Below are 20,980 nucleotides of genomic sequence, written 5' to 3' on the forward strand. Positions count from 1 at the left end.
AGCTGTGTGAAAACTTGTAGTAATCTAGCACAAAAAATAGCTTCTAAAAAACTTCTTGCTAACATCTTAACAGAACTTAATGCTGAAAAATTAATAAAGTAAATCACCAGAATATTAACCATCTCTTCAGCATCTAGAACCACATGTGGGAAGGTAGCTTCTGCCTCATGTGTCTTCTCAGGAGATTGTTGAGCTTCTGCAAACTATGATCTTTCAGCTCCTACTTTTATAGTGATTGGATGCAATATGGCTGCCTAATCTGTAATTTGCCTGGATCCCAGGTTCTGATTGGCTAAAGCTTCCGTGCGTCAATGCTTTATCATGTTTTGAATACCTAAATCATAATATTATTGTTTATAAATTCTTATTAGGTCATTTCGGACGCAGTTAATTAAAATATACGTCACCAGCCATCTTGTCTGCTGGTTGACTTTTTTCCCCAGACATTAAGACTAAACAATGTCATTCATGATGCATTTCTGATAATGTCCCCTTCTTCTAATTAGTTTGGAATGTGTCTCTTCTTTCCCAGAAATAAGATTGGTCAGGATGACACTGTAACCAGACCTGTGAGAGTCTTCAGCAATTTAAGGCTTATTGAAGCATACAGGGCTTCTAATATACTTATTTAAATATAAAACATATTATATAATTCTTTTTAAAACAATTAATCATATAAGATATAACTGCACATTAAAATTTAATAATATAAAATCATGTTCTGCATATTTGCCTTTCTTATGAATAAATATAATAACTTCAACCGGCAGATGTCAGCATTTCCTCATCTTTAACTAGTTGGGAAAACCCCTTCTTTGTTTTATATTTTATAAGGCCTGTTCCCAAAACATAGCGTATATTATCAGCTATGAGTGTTCAACTAGCTTAGACAGTCTTGTATCAAGAACACATCAACAATTCTCCAGAATCAAAACAATCCCACGAGAATGTTTCACAGACCCAAAGCATCACTGGTAGATTCCAGCTTTTAACTGTATTTCAAAGTATTAAATTCTATTATTTGCAATTATAGGTTTTAACAATAACTATTTCTTTCTTTAGGACTGTATTGATTATTAATATTTATGTGTAATAACTGAGCAAAATGTATATATATGTCTGCTGCAGTAATGTGAGTTTAAATGTGTTTCTTTCCAGTCTTCACTCAGAAGCATCTTTCAAATGTCAAGGCCGCAGACAAACACACTAACATAAACAAGAATGTTTTAGCGTCTGTAACTAAAATAATATTATAAGATTCACAGCCTGCTGTCTCAGAGCAATATATTAAAGAAGTACCCCAACTTTACAGTTTACAATGAAATTTTGCATAGAACATTAAAACTTAAAACATACACATAGGACAGCTTTTCCTGCATAAATAAATACGCTAGAATTCTGACACTCCTTTGCTGTCAGTGTTTCCCATGTCCTAGTTCTGCAGAGGTGTCTTCCCATAGAGCTAAGTCCTCTCACTCTGCACAGACTATGAGGACCCCTGGACCCCGCACTCACCCCCAACCCTCAGTAACTGTCACAGCCGCCTCTATGACAACCTGAAGTTACCAAAGCCCAGCTCAGGAGGAAGAAGTGGTGTCTGTAGTGAAAAGCGTTCTACCCGAGAGGAAACAGAGTGATGCCTACGACTCCCAGAATGGCCTGTCAGCAGTACCAGAACTGAAAGCCAGGGCAGCAGGATTGGTGACTACAGGTTAACCACTCTGCGAACGCCTAACGACGATCGGCGGCTGCAGAGTGGCTCCCTCAGGACCGTCTAATGCCGAAAGGCGTCAAGTTCTGGGGAGGAGATTAGCGGGGATCGCACATGCCCACTTGAGTGATGGAGCTCAGCTCCGTCAACAGCCTGCCAGAGGCGATCGTTGCTGGCAGACTAAGAAAAACAAAACGGTTTATTTACATTGTACAGCTCAGCAATCTACCTCAGCGCTGTACTGGGGACAGCCCTGTCACTTGGCTGTCCCCTAGATCGCCTCACTACGCGACCCCCTCTCATAGGCTGATGTTTAGAAGAGAGGACCTTCCTGATTGGACCTCGGGGGAGGGAGGGGATAGGGGGGGGAGGTAACGTTTATTTAAAAAAAAAGAAAAAGGAAAAATGAATTTGTGTGCTAAGTTGTATGGCTCTGCAGCGAGCTGTTAAAACTGCAGAGCACTGAATTGTAAAAAAATAGCCTGGTCACTGGGGGGTGTAAGCCTGTGGTCCTTAAGTGGTTAAACACACCCGCCCAGTGAGCGAAGCCTAATCCTAAATCTGCTCAAGCTTCTGTCCAGAGATCACTGCAAAAAACAGTGCAGGGGCCCCCAGGTTGAAGTCAGGAGGAAACCCTGGGTACAGCTTGGGGGCCCTTGGGCAATTGCCTCCTTTGCCTCAATGTTAGCGCCAGCCCTGATAACAACATCAAGTTTGCACTCACTTTTTTGAATCCAAACTTTATTCAGACAGACAAATAATACGAGGCTCAGCGGTCTCTTTAGAGCACAAGAGTTTTAGAGATCTATCCGCAATATCATCATGTCAGTGCGCATCTCAGCACTTGTAGCATGCAATGTGTAAAGTTATAATTTAAATGAGGCGCCAGTTTGATGTTATCTTTATTATCTTTGGGCTATATGGGATATTGTTAATCACTCCTGTAAGCTATGAGCACTCTGCTACATATTAAAAAGCATAAACCAAGGAAGTGCAGGATAACTTATACAGTACATGCACTAAGCAGAAATGCAGACCAGTACATACTGTGTTTCCCTGAAAATGAAGACCTATAAAGACCAAAAGATGTGCTAGGGCTTATTGTGCTGTGTATCATCCTGCCTTCCCCACTGTGCTGCCTCTTCCTCTGCTGGATCCACCTCTTGTGTGTCCGTGTCCCCCTTGTGCCTTTAGTGTTCTCCTGGTGTCCACCTCTATCACATATTCTTGTGTCCCCATGTCCTCTGCTGTGTCTTCCGCTGTCTCCATGTCCTCCTGGTGTCCCCCGTGTCCTCAGATTTCCCCCTGCATCCTTTTCTTTGCCCAGCTCCATGTCACTGTGTCCCCGAGCTTCAGCCTATGGGGAAGTACAGCATCTTGGCCCGATTGGCCCAATAAGAGAGCCATGGTTCCGCCTGCGAGACCATCAGCTCCACTAATAACACAAGTTGCCATTCTTTTTCCCCTTACTGCCGCTAGGGGTAGGGCTTATATTTCGAGCATGCTCGAAATTCCTGCTAGGGCTTACTTTTGGGGCATGCCTTCATTTCGGGGTAACACAGTATTACTGGCTCCAGGAACAGGACTGCTGCTTTTCACAGAAGCCCTCTGCTGTGACTCAACTGCATAGGCCTCCCAAGTCTTCCCACATCACATAACTGACAAGACTCGGAAGCCAGAGTGTGGGAAGGCATGCCCCTGCTGAGAAGAAGAGTGGAGCCAGGGCTGGAGAAGGTTATATGCATTACTCTGCTCCTCTACACTACATGAGGTGTGTGTGTGGGGGGCAACCACTAGAGGAGCACCAGAGAGGGGCAGGGGAATCCTGTATCAGAGGGGGGTAAAGTGGGAAGGAGTCAGGCTCCCTAACTTTAGGTCCACCTGTGTTTCGGGGAACTGCATTTATAATAGATACCATTTGTTACTGGTTGGTTGGGTGCCTATAAGTGTTGGCAGAGGTTGGAGGACATAAGTGGGTGCTGGTGGACACCCTCACTGACTGTGACACCTGGGGAGACCACACTGTAGCTGTTGTTGAAGAGGTACATATTATAACAGGAGTGGGGGAAAATTGTGAAAGGGTGGGAGAGGGTTTTTGTGACTGCAAGGGAACCCCTGTGACTGTTGGGAGTTCTCTGGGACTGAGGGAAAGATTCCTGTGTTTAGGGGGACTCTGACACTTTTAGGGCTCGTTCACACTATGGGCGTTTTTGCCCTTTTTCCAGCGCAGGCAATTTTCAAAATGGCCCACAAAACGCTTGTGCAATGAATCTCTATGAGAAGGTTCATATCAGCACTGTGCCTGTACCATTTTTGGGGTGTTTTTGCTATAATGGAAGGTATAGGACGAGTGCTAAATGCTCACAAAACCGCTTTATGCGGCGATTACATTCACTTTTTTTTTTAGAATAAATACATTGTATTCTTTTCCAGGGCCAAAGAGTTCACTTCCTGACTTGGGTCAGGGAGTGAATGACAAAACCGCTCTGGAAAAGTGCTTTTACCAAAAATGCAGCGCGCAGTAGAACGCCCGGGAGGGGGGAAAAAACGCCACACAAAATTGCAAAATGCTTGCGTTTGCGATTACAATTTTAGATGTGAACGAGGCCTACGGGGGAGCATTTGTATCTGCTGAAGGGCCCTCATGTAACTCACATTTTCAGTGATTACACTCCACCTGCTACATTTGGGTGGTGTCCATAGCAGTAGTCAGCTCACCTCATGAATTGTCTTCTTTCCCTCCTTGTTTGCTATCCAACCACTGTAGATGCAATAAGACAAGGAGACATAAAAATTGAGGAGCCAAGAGAAGAGGAGACTGCACCACAGGTCACCAGTGGGCCAGGTGAGAGAGGGCAGTGCAGGCCTCCTGTAGTCACATGCTGGAAGGGTCATCACAGGGGCTAGAGAGAACTGGCCAGAGAGCCAGTCTGATGTAGTTTCAGATGAAGTGGACATCAACCAGAACACATCCGGATTATGCTGCCTATAGCCCCAGTGGGAAGCTTTTTCCCTCACTTCAGTGATCCTGTCAGTGGTACAGGAAGTTGCGAGAATGTTCTGCAGAAAAACACAGACATTTGACCTACAACCAATACTTCTGCATCATTATTAAAAATAAATAAACCTAATTACGGTAATAGCAGTCTATGAGGTCAGTCTTCAAGCTATTTAATGCCCTATGGATCTTTAGGTCAACATGACCACTGTGACACACTCACTTGCAGGGAGTTTTAAACATTACTATGTTGCAACCTATGTTTCACCCAACTAGCAGAAACTTGCTAGGGAGCATAAATGTGCCAACATGCTACACTTATTCCAATCCTGAATAATATGGATGAGTTGATGTATATATGCAGCATGTGACCATGCAAGTGCAACGTGTAATCATGCGTCATCTTTTTGAGAGATCCCAATGTAATACTTTAGCCACTAGAGGGCACACTTGTAGGTACCAAATATGTTATATCTCAGATTACAGAAAATAACCAACATTTTGTATTGTCAGACAAATGAAGCAACAAGCACTGCACAGAAATCATTGCAAAATAAAGCACTGAAGTCAGAAATGATTTACATTATCACTTCCTGTACAAAAAACAAGACAACAAATGAATTTCCTGTAGATAACAGTGGGCACAACTGTGTCAATGATTGGAGTTGAGGGGCCTGCGGCAATGGGTGAATGGCGAGAGCAGCAGATCCCTGCAGTGTTTCAATGCCAGGAGCCATTTTTTGGTGCCAGCCGTCTCTGATCCTTAATGGGCCCGAGATAGCTGGTACGCAAGTGGTTAACATTCTTATTTTCCTGAAGAGTTTCATTAGGTTTCATCATTTCTCTGTTGTTTCCGACATAGCCATAGTTACCAACAGCTCCAGGCTGGAGATAAATACAGAACATCTCACTTGTTTTACTACATGCTCCATTCTTTGGCTTCAATTCACTGAGGCTGTTACCGCATGGCAAGCTGAAATTACAAACCAGTGAGGTAAATTACTGCCTTGTGCGGTAAATACCTCAACAAATGTCAGTATATGTCAATTCACAAAGATTAGAGCAGGCAGTAAAGCCAGGTGAGATGTTAGGTATGTATCTCCAACTTTGATCTTTTGGAAACTAGCAAACAGCATGCGATAGCATTGGAGCAGAAAGCAAAGAGTCAATAGGAAGAGTCACCTCCTGCTTCTAACATCATTTGATCCGATGCACTGGTGGGCAGCACATGACAGTGGCAGACCAGAGCAGCAATTACCATTAATATGTCATTAAGTATTCAAAGCGCACTGACCTGTAGGTCATAAACAACACACTAAAGAGAAGAACACAGAGTGTGCTCTAAACTGAGATTAGCAATACTTTTACAGATTCAGATAAAAATATAGTTCAGCGCACATCTTAGCATACACAGAAATAGTCTCTGATAAAATTATTCTTGTTATTGATGCTTCAATCTTCTATGGTTCCACCACCAGAAACACCAATATAAAGCGCACTCACCAAATACAGTGTGACCCCTGCTTTTTCATTTTTTTAGATAAGGTTCCTCTCTGGTTCCCTTTAAGCTCTCTTATTACACGGAAAATGTAAAATTGGCCAATCAAAATTGGATGTGTGTACCAAGCTTTAGTCTGACAGAGGCTGCTATCACCCAAAATAATCACCCAAAACAGTTTCAGGTAACACATCTATGTCTATACAGCCTCTTACTTATACAAACACCAGAGATTTGCTTTATTGTACAGCAGAACTAAACAATGTCCTTGCATGCAGTTGCATGTGTAAGAATACATTTTTAATTTTTAATTATGGTCTTGGCTACAATGATAGCTTGACAAACAGAAAACTATAGTTATATATTAGTGTCTTCCTTACAGATAGTATCTCTACAACCCCACCCTCCTGGCACTATATAATCATTGCAGCTACACCATGTATGTTTAGAGATTGCCATATTATAAATAGGCCAAACTTATTTACACAGGAACAATACTCACCCTTTATGTGTGCAGAAACCACCCATGAGTAATTACTGTAACTCACCTGAGTAACTACCTGGTCATTTATTAATCCAGATGATTATCCCTCCAGTTACATGGAATATTACATTTACACATTTCTGAAAGTTTTTGTACAAACCCTATATACACAATACAAAATAGCGCTCAAACATTCCCTCAGCTGAGCCGCTGCAGGGTAAAGTGCACTAGGTACAGAACATACACATTATACACACCGGTGCACTTTATATAATCCAGATTCTTATACTGCTCTATATGCCCACAGGTAATGTCACTGACTGGTGTATCTTACTTCAAGCAAACTCAAATAAAAATTAGCTTAGGCTAATGTAAATAATTCAGCAATTTAAGTTAATATTTGACCAACTTTTTATCTACGTATAGCGAGTTATAATCTACAAGTATGAGGCAGCCATGTTTGTTTACAACAAATATAGCCTGTAGTTCATTACTGTACGCCACTCTTATCTCATACTAAGTCTACTATACAGGAACTGTGTGAAAATAAAATATATCATTCAAGACAAGATAAGAATAACTTACTTAAAGAGACTCTGAAGCGAGAATAAATCTCGCTTCAGAGCTCATAAATAGCAGGGGCACGTGTGCCCCTGCTAAAACGCCGCTATCCCGCGGCTAAACGGGGGTCCCTTCACCCCCAACCCACCCCCCGCAAAAGTGTGTCGTAAAAAGGTCGCAGAATTTCCCTTCCTGGAGGCAGGGCTAACGGCTGCAGCCCTGCCTCCAGTCGCGTCTGTCAGCGGCGCATCGCCGCCTCTCCCCCGCCCCTCTCAGTGAAGGAAGACTGAGAGGGGCGGGGGAGAGGCGGAGATACGCGCTGACAGACGCGCGTGGGGCAGGGCTGCGGCGGTTAGCCCTGCCCCAACCAGGAAGCGCTCCCCGGGTGTATCGAGGGGGATTTGGGGGTGAAGGGACCCCCGTTAAGCCGCGCTATAGCGGCGTTTTAGCAGGGGCACACGTGCCCCTGCTATTTATGAGGTCTGAAGCGAGATTTATTCTCGCTTCAGACCCTCTTTAACTTACTTGAATCCTATAGATCCATATTCTAAAGTAAAAATTGACAAAAATTTCAAGCCAAGAACTGGATGGGAAAAATACTTAGGATCACTATTGTGAAAAAATGTAAATACATGCGTACACATATATATGCTGCACACTTTAGAGTCAGTGGGCAAAATGCATAAAAACTCCCATGCAGCATATGAACCCCCCTTCCCTCCAAATCATCGGTGTCAGTGGGGTTCTCACCCTCAGACCCCCCATGCCCATCTATCATTGGTGTCAGTGAACTTTGAAAACACATTATGAAGGGAGGAGCACCATTCTCACCATCCACTGCCTCTGTCATCTCTTCTGCCCATCAACCCAGCAGGCTCTCCCAGCAGGGCAGTGCCAGTGATAATATTCAAATACGGCAGCACAAGAGGGCTGCTCTCCTATATGCATTTTAACCACTTAACGACTAGCCAACGCCGATAGGCTGGTCGCATGTGGGTTTCTATGGTTTCCTGTCAGTTCACGGCGGGGGGCTCCGTGAACAGCCTGCGAGCCCTCGATCGCGGCTCGCAGGCTAAATGTAAACACCCGCGGAAGTAAACCCGCGGGGAGCAGGTGATTCAGATACTACTGCAGGCACGAGGACACCCGAGGGGCGGGTGACCCAGACTGGACAGAAGTCAAGGAGATACAATATAACTTTAATGACAGATGCCCTATAAGAGCAGGTAACAGGCTGAATGACAGGTTAGCAAACAGTTGCACCAGAGGAACTGGTGTAATCAATACCTCACCAGTGGCGAGGGCCCACTGGTGAGTAGAGTGGTCAGGCAGGCTAGGTTCGGCAACAGAGAGGTAAGTATATACAAAATCGTGAGACAGGAGAGTAATCAGTAATCAGGCAGAGGTACAGCAACGGAAGGTACGTATCGGTATAGAATCGTGAGGCAAGAGAGTAATCGGTTATCAGGCAAAGGTTCAGCAACAGGTAGACAGATGGGCAGAAGTACAAGATCAGAAGACAGATACAAAGTCAAGTGCTAGCCAGAGTCGTAAACAGGAGATCAATACAGTAATAATATCCTAGCCTGGGTGTGACGTCCTTGGTATCAACACCCTGGAACTAGTCTATACACAATAACAGATAACAACAGTAATATCCCTAACTTGGTGTGAAATCCGTAGCATCAACACCAGGGAAACTATCTAAGGTCTGCCCGCTAACACGCAAGTATTCTCGACGACAGACAGGGAGGAAGTGAAGCCCGCAGGCCTAAGAAGCAGAGGAGACCTTACAGGCACGCCCATTCCTCTGAGCCAATGAGGAGCGGCGAAGGTCTCCTCTGACGTCAGCCGACCAGCAGGTCAGCTGACAAGCTTTCTCCCCGCATAAAGGTCCCGTCTGTGCGCGCGCCCGCGCACTACGGTGACCCCCTGTGTTGAAGGCTCCGTCCTCGGCGTCCTAGACGCCGCGCAGACGGCTGGCCGCGTGGAGGCGGCTGCGGCGGTGCTGCTCGCCGCAGCCGCCTCATCCATTACACATGTATGTTTTAAAGGGAACCTGAGATCTCGTTACTAGGGGTATTTATACTTACCTGGGGCTCCTTCGCCATCTTCTCCAGTCGCTCCATTGCTTTGCAATCCCCGCCGAAAATCTGGCCGGCCAAGCTCTTCTGAACACGTGCACCCAAACCCCTGCCGCGCGCCTGTATCCAAGATATGGATGCATGGAAGCACATGACCGGCCAGATTACCAGAGGTGATTACAAGGCAACCGAACAGCTGGGGAGGACAGCGAGGGAGCCTACGCACCTCATGGGGCTGGAGGAAGCCCCATGTAAGTATAAATACCCCCAGTAATGAGATCTCAGGTCCCCTTTTAAGCAAGTAAATGACTAGTTCCAAAATAGATTTACTGAGTTTACTAGTATGTTTTAATATTTCCACTATACATTGTGGCCTTTTTCCTGCATGCAGACAAAAAGCATCCACCTTTCAGCAGACTATTTACATGGAAAGTGACAATGTCCATCTTTCCTGACTGTAGGATTAATTACAAAGGTCAACGTGTAGTGCAGCAGTGCAGGTCTGTGCCGGGCTACCCTGACAGCTGAGAATGAAGATAAAGTGAAGCTTTCGATGAAGAAACAATCCATCCGTGAAAGGGCACACCAAGCAGAACACGCATTCATTATTCTGCAGAATTTACCTTTCCAAGCCAGACTTCAGCATGATCAAACAGGCTCATTCCATGTATATTCAGTGACATGTTTCTGCAGAATGCTAGAATTTGATTATACATTATTTTTTGTAGTGCTATAAATATACAGGATTATACTTGCTATGAACAAGTTTCTTCAGTGTGTACTGTACACCGTATATTTTCCATAGGGATCGCCTCACACCTTAGCTGGCACTAATATAATAAACAGGTTACTTGCATGGAGCTGGTGTGTTAAAAGGTGAAAGGTAGCTTGAGGTGAATACGTTTGCTTTTTTGGCTTCCAACACCACTAGTCAGTAGCGTAGCTAAGGAGCTGAGGGCCCCGATGCAAGTTTTACAATGGGGCCCCCCAAGCACTTTATACATAACAATTAATACGGCGCACCAAAACCTGCCAATGGCAACTACAGTGTCAGAGATGCAAGAAGGGGATGGGGAACAGCTAGTAAATGATTACCACTATTCAAAGTATCTATAGAAGTGATTATTATGAGCACAGGACCAATAGAGAGCTAATACTGCAGTTGAAGGAAGGCCTCTCGGGGCCCCTCTGGCCCAAGGGCCCCGATGCGGTCACAACCTCTGCACCTCCTATTGCTACGCCCCTGCCACTAGTAAAATTTCACCAACCCATCCTTAGTCATTCTGTACAAATAGACCTAACCTGCAAGATGCAAGCTTGAACATACCACAACCGTCATTCAACTAGCTATAGTGTACATCACTGACCAGGCTCCTCAACACGTTTCATTGCAAGGCAACTCGTCAGGTTCTACGGAGCTGACCCAGGTGACAATTTAAAAAAAAACATATTAACACTGTTGGGTGACAACTAAAGGAGTCCCTGTGCAGATGCTACTCTTGCCTTGCAGCCTTATGCTAGGTACACACCATACAATTTTCTATTAGATTTACCTGCCAGACATGTTGGAAAAAATGTATCTGGCAGGTAAATCTAGCAGAAAATTTTATGGTGTGTACCTAGCATTATGCATCCTGTCACGTGGTCCACAGGACTCGGCCCTGTCCTCTAATAAGGACTAAAAAGTTTTACTGTCAAATTAAAATTGCATTTGCGCAAGATAAAGTAAATGTACTGTCCGGTTTAAGTGCAAACAGTGCCAAGAGGGGTTCATCCCACCCCCCCATATGACCGTTTACAGGGAGTGGGGTGTATCTTGCCTTTAAACACGCTGTATGAGTGGGTTAATCTGTATAGTCACAGAGATATGACCCCCAAGAGCTATGCCTCTCTCAAGGAGATTTATGACGCTGCCTATCATACGTGAATAATACATCTCTTTATTAAGGCCGCCTGGTTCTACACTTCAATCACGTGCTATTGAAATGGCAGATCTGGTGTAGTGTGCTAGCAGCACCAATATGCAAACACCTGCACCAATTAATGCTAGTGTACGTTGCCAGGTCAATAGTGAACATACGACCAGTGACTTCTGTAGACATAATTTAAGTGAAACAAACAAGGGGGTGCACTGTATACAGTGACATGTCTAACTCAACAGGATTCATACAAGATGGGCTTCGTCAGGAGTACAGACAGTGTTTACCGTATGAAAAACCAAGCTACCAAATCAAACAAGTCTACAGCAGCATAACAGCCCAAGTAAGTACTCAACTGCCCAGCTTAACTGGGTCTTTAAACATGGCAGCCAGAGCAAATGTTCCACCCCTTACCAGCACCATTGGTTCCTACCCCTGCTTTCCTCCATCCATGTTCTCCTGTTCACAAAGACAAATGTATGCACAAACTGCTGTAAAAACAGCACAGGAGATTTGGGCACAGCCAACGCCTCCATCGGCCGTAATAGAAATTACGGCTATAGCAGCGCTCAGTGAGTGATTTGGGTGCCTTCAAAAGACAGAGCACAAATTACTCTAAAAACATTTGTCCACCAGCAATAGCTGGAAACCGATTAAGTATCTCCCCCCCCCCCCCCCCCACAATGGCAACCTGGAGGGGGAATGGTAATTAACACCGCCAGGGCAGCTTTACTCTGCGCCCAAATCTGCCACCGGCAGCTTCTTAGGTAAGCATATGCACAGCAGAGCCTGTGTCTTCTTGTATGCTGTATAACAGTACAACATATGCAAGCCAGTCCTCCGAGCAGGGCTTTCCATATTGATGTCACTTCTGATGAAGTCTGTTGTCAGTGCATGGCCTGTAACCTTGGTAACAATTCAGTTAAATGCACATCTCTTCCTCACTAGCTGTCGCCACACAGACACAGCATCATGCCCCCCGTGATGACTTCTGTCACGTCACCAACACAGCCCAATGCCCACCCTGCTCCCCATAGGCCACACGCAGTTCATTAAAACTGATGAGGGCATGTGATGGGTGCGTGGTACGCCATGTAAATAAACATATGTTAGTACATAGAATCTATTGCCATACAGCATCGTGTCACTGTATAGCACCAGTCAAATCGCAATGGGCTGCAATGCAAAACCCAAAGGGTAGTGGCACTTGGCAAAAAAAGCTGGAAAGCAGAGGAAGGGTGTGGGGGATATGGGGACCACTGTAAACAGATATATTATATATATATATATATATATATATATATATGGGGGGGTCATACTTTCTGACCACCCAGCACAACAAGGCTAAGAGCTGGATAATGAAAGAGGCTACACGGGCTGCCCAGAGCAAGTGCAGCTCTGGGCTTCCGATATCGCTACAAATAAGACGCAATGGCAGCGCAGTGCGATATTGCGCTGCTCTTGCGATAGCAAGCATTCAGACAGATACAATACAGGACTAGAGTGAGGTAGCCAAAAGCGACCGCAGCAATGGGCACCTCGCAAGAACAGGACTAGGAGGACAGAGGCTGACAGAATGAACTCTTGCTAATCTAGTCACTGCCTCAGTGACAACAAGCATTCACAAAGACTAGAGTGAAGTAACCAATAGCAACCGCAGCAATGGCTACCTTGCACGAACAGGACTCTGCTAGCTAAGCACGGGTGATCACGCTAAGCGCAACCTACCGAAACGTGCTAAAAACTGACTAGCTGAATACAGGATATAAACAGTTCGAGTACGTATATATCAGCGGCACTGATATATCACCGTAACACGAATACAAAGAAAATAACAAACGCTGACTAGAATATGTATATATTGGCGATGAACCAATATATAACATAAGCAAGGGAGACTAGCTAGATCTGGAACAATACAGTGAACTACCTAGGCAATACAAACAATAATAATTCTCTGCACTAGAAGGAGTACGTATATATGTTCCCGTGGGAAATATATAATCGTAGCTCCACAAGATAACTTAACTAGAAAGTAACAAGACAAGGAATATTATTCACAGTATCAAAGGACCCAGTAACAGCTTAGACAGAGCTAAAACTATGACGGGCAAGGTCTAAAAGGGGAGGCAGACTTTTATGCTGGCATCAGCCAATGGATGCAAGCATGCAAATCTCCACACAGCTGAATGGTAATCATTCAATCCTGAGCTGTCTTGATTACCATTTGCTAGCTGAAAGACTATCATAACGAATGCATGCAGTACTATGCAACATGCATGCAGGAAATCCAGGGCTATCTGGCTGCAGTTCAGCTGTAGTAAGTCATTGGTGGAATGATGACAGCATCCCGAGCTGCCCAGACCTACAGAGCAATTGCAAATTACAATGTGACTCATTGCGAATGCACAACCTAATGCAGGCTGACAAGCCAGAACTGTCCGTTTGCGGCTCCACCGCAATGGACAGAACACGCCACAGGAGGAATCCTTACAATATATACCCTCTTTCCCTGAAAATAAGATCTACCCTGAAAATAAGCCCTAGCTGGAATTTTGAGCATGCTTGAAATATAAGCCCTACCCCAAAAATAAGCCCTAGCAGAAGTTAAAGAGGAGGAAGAGGCAGCCAGTAAGTGAGGACACAGTGGTACAGTGCCAATCGGGCAGTGAACCTGTCATCCCAGCACACAGCAAGGTTATCAGCTGTGTGCAGGGAAGACAGGGCAGGTGCTGGATCAGTACAGTAGCATACTGTACTTTGAAATACATGAACATCACAGTACACAGGAACAGGAAATGTTCTGCTGAGAGACACTTCCTAACAGAAATGTAAGACAACCCCTAAAAATAAGCCCTAGCACCTCTTTTAGAGCAAAAATTAATAAAAGACACTGTCTTATTTTCGGGGGAAAGACGCTATATATATATATATATATATATATATATATATATATATATATATATAAAAATATATACAGGGGCGCCGCGAGGCATAAAGCGAACCAAGCGGTCGCTTGGGGCCTCAAGATCTTAGGGGACTCGGCGGCTCCGTGACGTCGTCGTGACGTCACTTTTTCCCCGCAGCCCCGCGGGGCTGGCAGAGCAGAGCAGGGCTACGGGAAGATGGCCGCCGCCGAAGCCCTGCTCTGGAGACTATGTCTCCAGTACAGGGCTTCGGGTGGCCATCTTCCCGTAGCCCTGCATGAATCAGCGCGGGAGATTGGAGGAGGGAACCAGGGAGGGAGCTCCGTGGGAACTGCGCGCCTGAGGAGCCGGCCGGGAGAGGAGACGGGGAGAGAAGACTTCTGCCAGTGCCAGTGTCACGGTCAGTTACCTGTCCAGACGAGGCGGCTTGCACACACGGATGCTGGCAGTCGTCCTGGTGGGTCTCGGCGGTCTTCCCGGCGTGGTGGACTGTCGGTGCTTGCCCATGCGCGTTGCGTTGCGCGGCGTGGACGTTGGCGTTGTAAAACGTTGACGGTTGATGCTGTGCACGCGCGCGCGTGAGGGATGTTCTGTTTTATGCATAATGTTGTTTGCGCGCGTCTGCGTGTGCGCGCGTGCGTGCGCATGCGCGGTCGGTTGTGCGCGTCTGCGGGTGCGCGTGCGCATGCGTGTGACGCGTTACGCCATGCGCGCCAAAACGGCCTATATAAGTCTGGAGAGTGCAACACTCGGGTGCTGTAGTATTGCAGCTTGTGTGTGTGTTACACTCCTGTGAGTGAGCCTTGCTCTGCCCGTACCTGATCTCTTGGATGTTGACCCTGGCCTGCCTGACTACCCGATTACCTGCCGACTTCTGCCTTGTACGACTACCCGATTTGTTGCCGACCACTGCTTGCCTGAGGACCCGATTTGTTGCCAGACCCCGGCTAGTACGAATACCCGATCTGTTGCCGACCTCTGCCTGTTTCAAGTTCTACGCCTTCTCCAGCCTGGTGACTACGTCCAAGCCTACCTGGTTGCTGAGTCATTGCAGTACCAGACTCAGCCTGCGGGAGTGCTGTGTTTCCAAACAGGACTTCTTACTGGTTTCACAAGCGCTCCTGCCCCTTGCTTACTGGACTCCCCTGTTTCATCTTCAGGGGCCCCAGTCGGTGAGCCGCAAGGGTTGCTGCCCTCAGCTAACTGGTCTCCTGTACCTCAGGTACGCTATCATTACAAAATACTACAGCCAAAGAATGGAGACCGCTGAGGCAGCAAGTGTGCTGGGCACTCTATGCAAGCAGATGAGTAACCTAACGGAAGCAATCAAAGAACTTCAAGCAGCACACAATCAGTTGGAAGAACGTATCAACACTCTAGCCACTGCAACCCAGCCCACTGGATTTGCTACTGCAGCTCCAGTTCCTGCTCCGGCCGCTGTTCCTCCTGCTCCTGCACCTTTGGGTCCGGCCGTGGTATTGCCCGCACCTGAACCTCGTGTGCCAACACCTGAGCGTTTTTCGGGAGACAGAACCAGATTCAGGGCCTTCAAGAATGCATGCCAGCTGTTTTTCTCCCTTCAGCCCCGCACCTTCGTCTTCGAAGAAACCAAGGTTGGTTTTGTGATCTCTTTACTACAAGGGGAACCTCAGTCATGGGCACACCAGCTAATGGAGAAGAAAGATCAGTGTTTAGCCTCCCTCGATGTTTTTTTTGAGAGCATGGCGGTCCTCTACGATGACCCGCAGCGGAGTGCTACAGCTGAAGCTTCTTTACATAATCTTCGCCAGGGTCGGCGGCCGGTGGAGGAGTATACCTCGGAATTCCGCCGCTGGGCAGCCGACATAGACTGGAACGAGTCAGCTCTTCGTCATCAGTACCGTTTAGGTTTGTCCGAATACGTAAAAGATGAATTGGCAAGAATGGAACCCCCAGCCACCTTGGATAACCTTATCCTAACGGCTCTTCAGATTGATCGCCGCTTCAGGGAACGTCAATTGGAGAGATCAATTGGTACTAACCGTCCAGTTTGGGTACCCTCAAGTTCTTCTCCAGCTACGACATCCGCCTCCTCTCTGGATTCGCCTGAACCCATGTAATTAGGAGTGATTCGTCCTGCATTGTCCATGGAGGAAAGAACAAGAAGGAGGCAGAGCAACCTATGTTTCTACTGCGGAGCCACTGGTCACTTCATTCGTGCCTGCCCAGTAAGACCTACGGGTAAGGATCCTGCTACCAAAGTATTAGTTCCAACCTGTCCCTCGTTCAGTTCAAATCATTTCATTATTCCTATTTCTTTTCAGCTCCCAGGAAGAGTCCTTAGAACCACTGCCATTATTGATTCCGGAGCCTGCAGCTGTTTCCTAGACATATCCTTTGCCACAACTCACCAGTTTCCCATCCAACCTCGGAAGGAGCCTCTTCATATCCATCTGGCTGATGGAACATCAATCAGCTCTGGACCCGTGACTATGGAATCTATTCCGATTAGTACATGTATATCTGGGACCCATCAGGAATATCTTAGATTTGATCTAGTCGCATCCCCCTTGTACCCAGTTATCTTGGGTCTGCCCTGGCTTCGCGCTCATAACCCTGCAATTAACTGGATTACTGGGAAGATTTCATTCATCTCTTCATACTGTACTGACTTCTGCTCGCTGGAGGAAGCAAAGGATTCCGGACCATTGTTATGCACCGCAAACCTGACCGAACTCATTCCCTCCCAATATCATGGGTTCTTGGATGTCTTTGACAAGAAGGGAGCGGATCAGCTACCTCCACATCGTCCCTACGATTGCCCCATAGACCTGTTGCCTGGTGCGGCTATACCTTTTGGCCGTATGTTTCCTTTATCTGAACCCGAACAGAAGGTCTTGAAGCAATACATCGAGGAGAATCTACAAAAAGGATTTATCCGCCCTTCTGTATCTCCTGCAGGAGCAGGTATTTTCTTTGTTGAGAAGAAGGATAAGACTCTCCGCCCCTGTGTCGATTACCGGGAACTCAATAAAGTGACTGTTAAGAACCGCTACCCATTACCTTTAATGCCGGAATTATTCCAGAAACTAAGAGACGCCACCATCTTTACGAAGTTGGATCTGAGAGGGGCGTAAAACTTGATACGTATACGGAGGGGTGACGAGTGGAAGACAGCGTTCAGGTCTCGTTACGGGCAATACGAATACCTCGTCATGCCCTTTGGACTTTGTAATGCTCCAGCTACTTTCCAGTACTTCATCAACGACGTTCTTAAAGATTTCATCGACCTGTTTATAATTGTCTATTTGGATGACATCCTAGTATATTCCACATCTTTAGAAGAACATCGTTATCAAGTTTCACAGGTTCTCGCAAGACTTAGGTTACACCAGTTGTATGTGAAGGCCGAAAAATGTGAGTTTGAAAAACATTCCATTCAGTTTCTGGGACTAATTATCTCTCCTGATGGATTTATTATGGATCCCCAAAAGGTGCAAGCAATCCTGGAATGGCCAGCCCCTACCAACAAGAAATCAGTTCAGAGGTTCATAGGTTTTGCAAACTTTTATCGCAAATTTATCAAGAACTTTTCAGCAGTCATACTACCGATTACACAGCTTACACGTCAACAGACCCGTTTTCTTTGGACTCCACAGGCTCAAGCAGCATTCGACAAACTCAAACGGTTTTTCACCACGGCTCCTATCCTCAAGCATCCGGACCCAGCCTTACCTTTTACTCTTGAAGTGGATGCCTCAGAAACAGCGGTGGGGGCAATACTTTCTCAACGTCAAGGTCTGAAAGCGGCCCTCCATCCAGTTGCCTTCTTTTCAAGAAAATTATCAGACGCTGAGAGTAACTACAGCGTGGGTGACAGGGAGTTACTAGCAATTAAGTGTGCCTTAGAAGAATGGAGATATTTGCTGGAAGGGGCGGTTCATCCAATTCTAATATACACAGACCATCGAAATTTGGAATACCTTAAGACAGCCAAACGACTAAACCCCAGACAAGCTAGATGGGCTCTCTTTTTCTGCCGCTTCACATTCCATATTACCTACAAACCAGGATCAAAGAATACAAAACCGGATGCTTTGTCCCGTATGTTCCCAGATGATGAAGTTCCAGCCACATCTGATACCATTTTAGCTGAAAACAACTTCCTGTTGATACAATCAGAATTAGTTGATCAGATTCGTCATGGATCATCAGTTCTTGTTGAAGAAATTCATTTGCCATTAACACAAAAGGATGGTCTCTGGCTTAACGGTGATAAGATATTTGTACCTGAGGATAGTCGCTCTTCAGTGCTTAAGTTCTTCCACGACCATAAGATGGCAGGTCATTTTGGGTGCGCTAAAACCCAGGAATTGGTCCAACGGCACTTTTGGTGGCCAGATCTCAGAAAAGACTGCAAAACATATGTAACTACATGCTTAGTTTGCAATCGCTCTAAAGAATCCAGGTTAAAACCATTAGGATTGCTAAATCCCCTTCCTGTTCCTCCCAGGCCATGGTATTCCATTTCAATGGACTTTATTGTCGAATTGCCTATATCCGAGGGATTTACTACACTTTTTGCCCATGCACAGTATTCCTTCTGCCCAAACAACTGCAGAAATGTTCATCAAGGAAATTGTTCGCATTCATGGTGTTCCAGCCGATGTTACCTCTGATCGAGGGTCGCAGTTTACTTCACGGTTCTGGAAAGCTCTCTGTAAACTACTTGATATACGACTTCATTTCTCATCTGCATACCATCCTCAGTCCAATGGCCAAACGGAACGCACTAACCAAACCCTTGAACAGTATCTTAGGTGCTTTTCTTCTGCCGCTCAAGACAACTGGGTACAGTTGCTCCCCTTAGCTGAATTTGCATACAATAATTCTATTCATTCATCCACTCAACAAACTCCATTCTTTGCCAATTACGGTTACCATCCAGCATTCTTGCCAGATCTCATCCCTGAATCTACGGTGCCAGCTGTTACGGACATTGCAAAAAAATTTTCAGAAAATAACAAACTTCTACAACAAGTCATGGCCCAAGCTCAAGCCACGTATAAGAGGAAGGCGGATTGTCATAGAAGGGGTGAACCGGAATTCAAGCCTGGAGATAATGTGTTATTGTCGACTACTAATCTGAAACTATCTTGTCCGTCAAAAAAATTGGGTCCCAAATTTATTGGGCCATTCCTAGTGAAGAGGAGGATTGGCCAAGTGGCCTATGAACTAGACTTACCCTCAAATCTAAAGATCCACCCAGTGTTCCATGCCTCTCTTTTGAAGCCGTCTCTCACGGATCCATTTCCAGATCGGGAGATTCTTCCACCTCCACCAATTATGGTTGATGGAGAAGAAGAATTTGAGGTGGAAGAAATCTTGGACTCTAGAAAAAGAGGTAGTCAGGTCCAATTTCTCGTGAAATGGAAGGGTTATGGCCCAGAAGAGAACACATGGGAACCTGCTCCAAATTTTCATGCTTCCCGGCTAATTAAGGACTTCCATGAGAAATATCCAGATAAACCAGTTCCAGTTGGCATCCGGAGGCTGCCCCTTGGGGAGGGGCATTGTCACGGTCAGTTACCTGTCCAGACGAGGCGGCTTGCACACACGGATGCTGGCAGTCGTCCTGGTGGGTCTCGGCGGTCTTCCCGGCGTGGTGGACTGTCGGTGCTTGCCCATGCGCGTTGCGTTGCGCGGCGTGGACGTTGGCGTTGTAAAATGTTGACGGTTGATGCTGTGCACGCGCGCGCGTGAGGGATGTTCTGTTTTATGCATAATGTTGTTTGCGCGCGTCTGCGTGTGCGCGCGTGCGTGCGCGCGCATGCGCGGTCGGTTGTGCGCGTCTGCGGGTGCGCGTGCGCATGCGTGTGACGCGTTACGCCATGCGCGCCAAAACGGCCTATATAAGTCTGGAGAGTGCAACACTCGGGTGCTGTAGTATTGCAGCTTGTGTGTGTGTTACACTCCTGTGAGTGAGCCTTGCTCTGCCCGTACCTGATCTCTTGGATGTTGACCCTGGCCTGCCTGACTACCCGATTACCTGCCGACTTCTGCCTTGTACGACTACCCGATTTGTTGCCGACCACTGCTTGCCTGAGGACCCGATTTGTTGCCAGACCCCGGCTAGTACGAATACCCGATCTGTTGCCGACCTCTGCCTGTTTCAAGTTCTACGCCTTCTCCAGCCTGGTGACTACGTCCAAGCCTACCTGGTTGCTGAGTCATTGCAGTACCAGACTCAGCCTGCGGGAGTGCTGTGTTTCCAAACAGGACTTCTTACTGGTTTCACAAGCGCTCCTGCCCCTTGCTTACTGGACTCCCCTGTTTCATCTTCAGGGGCCCCAGTCGGTGAGCCGCAAGGGTTGCTGCCCTCAGCTAACTGGTCTCCTGTACCTCAGGTACGCTATCATTACAGCCAGCCTGCCAGGTGAGTAAATTCTTTTTGCAGCCCTAATTGCGATTGATTTCTGCTGAACTGTGCCCTAATTGCGTTTGATATCTGCTGAAAATGTGGCCCTAATTGCGATTGATTTCTGCTGAACTGTGCCCTAATTGCGTTTGATATCTGCTGAAAATGTGGCCCTAATTGCGATTGATTTCTGCTGAACTGTGCCCTAATTGCGTTTGATATCTGCTGAAAATGTGGCCCTAATTGCGATTGATTTCTGCTGAACTGTGCCCTAATTGCGTTTGATATCTGCTAAAAAATGTGGCCCTAATTGCGATTGATTTCTGCTGAACTGTGCCCTAATTGCGTTTGATATCTGCTGAAAATGTGGTCCTAATTGCGATTGATTTCTGCTGAACTGT

General features: G+C 46.2%; 1 protein-coding gene across 1 annotated transcript in view; it reads left to right on the forward strand.

Annotated features, from left to right (window-relative positions):
• Positions 1-2,081: 2,081 nt before the first annotated feature.
• The window catches only part of LOC137545906 (tubulin alpha-1B chain), a 267,551-nt gene continuing 248,652 nt past the window's right edge, over positions 2,082-20,980 (forward strand). The window contains exon 1 of the mRNA XM_068267675.1: positions 2,082-2,093. The gene's annotated coding sequence lies outside the window, so the exon portion shown is untranslated. The remainder of the gene's footprint in view (positions 2,094-20,980) is intronic.

This window comes from Hyperolius riggenbachi, chromosome 2 (genome assembly GCF_040937935.1).
Source record: "Hyperolius riggenbachi isolate aHypRig1 chromosome 2, aHypRig1.pri, whole genome shotgun sequence".
NCBI classification, from domain to species: domain Eukaryota; kingdom Metazoa; phylum Chordata; class Amphibia; order Anura; family Hyperoliidae; genus Hyperolius; species Hyperolius riggenbachi.